The following is a 3,289-nucleotide window of genomic DNA, read 5'->3' on the forward strand; positions in this document are numbered from 1 at the left end:
CCAGGCTTGAGGCGGTGGAACAAGACATCTTCAAGTGCCAAGGGATGGTGGAGCATGGACTCAGCGCCAATCACGGAATTCACCCGTGATCACATGGTGGATGGCCGATCTATGAAGGACATCGTCTTCACCTTCAATGAGCAAATTAATTTTCTGCACGGCCAAATCTATGATCTTCAAAACCAAGTTTTTGAGTATGAAGCAAGGTTTAAGGGTATGAGTTTAGCTGCCAGGACTCGGGAGACTCGTGCATCCTCTTTTGATGGTGAGCCCCTGCCCTGGAAGCCGGAGGACAAACTTACTACCTCATCACCACTACCATCATCATCTTCCTCACCAAAGGAGACTTGAGTACACGGGTATGGGCACTCCCCTTGGTTTGTGCCAAGCTTGGGGGAGATGCCCCGGTATCGTATCACCATCACTTTTATTACCTTTACCTATTTTTAGTTCGATCCTTAGTTATTTCATGAGTTAGTTGAATAAAAGTTTAGTATGATCTATTTTCGAGTGCTAGTTTCGTGATCTATCAATCTATGTAATCGAGTGAGAGTTATATAATAAAGTTTAGTTTGAGTTTTTGCTTCTTTACTTTTATGTTTCAATCAAAATAAAAGAAAATAATGAAAAATATCATATGCTAATCTTATGGTAAGTAATGACATCACGTAAGGAAAAGTACAAGTGGTAAAATGTGTTGAAAGATGACAAACATAGCATTGGTCAATGATGCAGTTCATGAAAGAATTAATAAGGGAAGTGAATATTCACATGTAAATACACTATCTTGGACATATTTTATGATTATGAGTCCCCATTAAATATTATATGCCAAAATTGTTGACGTTGGACAAGGAAGACGATGTAATGATTTATGTTTGTTCATATTAAAATTGAAGTTATATTGTCATAGATCCTTCAACATGTGGTGCTTGCTCAATATCTTTGCTAGCCAAAAATTCCGTTCTAAGTAGAGATACTACTTGTGCATCCAAAAACCTTAAACCCAAACTCATGTTTTGAGAGTCCACCATACCCACCTATGGATTGAGTAAGATCCTTCAAGTATGTTGTCATCGGTACAAAAAGGCAATAAAAATTGCTTCTAAATTTGTTTCATCATTTAGTGTAAGAGAAATTAAGCGTTGTACGAACTTGTGATGGCAAAGTAGTAAAAGCGACGGGCTGCATAATAAAGGTTGCTATCATAAGGGGCAATATAATGTGACGTTCTTTTGCATTAACAGATTGTGCATACACACCGAAAAGCGCATGGCAACCTCTGCTTCCCTCTGCGAAGGGCCTATCTTTTACTTTATGTACTTACTTTTCATGCAAGAGTCAAAGTATTCTTCTCTATTCCTTTTTTTATTTTCTATTTTTGCAAGCATCATGTGGTGGGGAAAGATCTGGGCACATATACCCAGTTGGATATGAGTGAGCATGAGTTATTATTGTTGGCATCACCCTTGAGGGTGAATAAGTTGGGAGGCGAAACTATAAGCCCCTATCTTTCTATGTGTCCGGTTGAAACTTTTTGCTCATGTGTATGCGGTGAGTGTTAGCAATCATAGAAGATTAAATGATGGTTGAGTATGTGAACTTGCCAAAAGGCTCCGATACGAGACCCTTCCTCAAAATATGATGAATTGTAGTTGCAAAGTTGACTGAGAACATAGTTTGTTGGTTTTCAACAGAGTTTATGCTTTTTACTTCGATGTTGTGATGAATTGTTACTTGTTCATGAGAAGCTTTATGATAAAGTTTGTTGTTGTTATAATAATAAGCATGATGCTACTATGTCAGTATTTTGTTTTTATCGACACCTCTCTCTCTAAACATGTGGACATGATTTTTGATATCAGCTTTCGCTTGAGGACAAGCGAGGTCTCAGCTTGGGAGAGTTGAGACGCCCATTTTGGATCACACTATTATTTATAATGTTTTTATGCATAATAATGATTTATGGAGTAATTCTAATGGCTTTTCTCTCATAATATGCAAGGTTTACACAAAGAGGAAGAATACCGGCAACTGGAATTCTGGACTTGAAAAAGCTATGTCAGGGATACCTATTTTGCACATCTCCAAATGAGCTGAAAATTATGGAGAATTATTCTGGAATAAAAAATACTTGAGCAAATAACTACCGGAGGGGGGCCACCTCGTGACCACAAGACATGTGGCCAAGCCAGCCCACCTCTGGTGTCCATCTTCTGGTACATAAGGTCTTTTGACCTAGAAAAATAAGGAGAGGACTTTCAGGACGGAGCGCCGCCGTCTCGAGGTAGAACTTGGGCATGAGCACTTTTGCCCTTTCGTGGAGTGATTATGTCGGGGGAACTTCCCTCCCGGAGGGGGAAATCAAAGCCATCGTCAACACCAACAACCCTCTCATCTTTGGGAGGCCAATATCCATCAACATCTTCAACAACACCATCTCCTCTCAAACCACTAGTTCATCTCTTGTGTTCAATCTTTGTACCGGAACTTCAAATTGGTACCTGTGGATGACTAGTAGTGTTGATTACATCTTGTAGTTGATTACTATATTGTTTATTTGGTGGAAGATTATATTTTCAGATCCATTATGCTATTTAATACCCCTCTGATCTTGAGCATGAATATCATTTGTGAGTAGTTACTTTTGTTCTTGAGGTCACGGGAGAAGTCATGTTTAATGCTATGGTTAGATTTTATCTTAATACTTTTTCTCGTACTTGCGGATGCTTGCGAGGAGGTTAATCATAAGTGGGAGGCTTGTTCAAGTAAGAACAACACCCAAGCACCGGTCCACCCACATATCAAATTATCAAAGTAGCAAACGCAAATCAAACCAACATGATGAAAGTGGCTAGATGAAATTCCCGTCTGCCCTCAAGAACGCTTTGCTTATTATAAGAGACCATTTTGGCATGTCCTTTGCCACAAAAGGATTGGGCTACATTGCTGTACTTTATTTACCATTACCATTACTTGCTTGTTACAAATTATCTTGCTATCAAACTACCTATTACGACAATTTCAGTGCTTGCGGAAATTACATTGCTGAAAACCACTTGTCATTTCCTTCTGCTCCTCGTTTGGTTTGACACTCTTATCGAAAGCACTACGATTGATCCAATATACTTGTGGGTCATCAGGACCGAGATAAGATAGGTGAAGGAAATAAAAGTGATGGTGATACGATACCGGGGCACCTCCCCCAAGCTTGGCACAAGCCAATGGGAGTGCCCATAATCGTGTGTTTAAGTCTCCTTCTTTGGTGATCGTGGTGGTGTTGAGGTGG

Source organism: Triticum aestivum, chromosome 3D (assembly GCF_018294505.1).
Source record: "Triticum aestivum cultivar Chinese Spring chromosome 3D, IWGSC CS RefSeq v2.1, whole genome shotgun sequence".
Lineage (NCBI taxonomy): Eukaryota > Viridiplantae > Streptophyta > Magnoliopsida > Poales > Poaceae > Triticum > Triticum aestivum.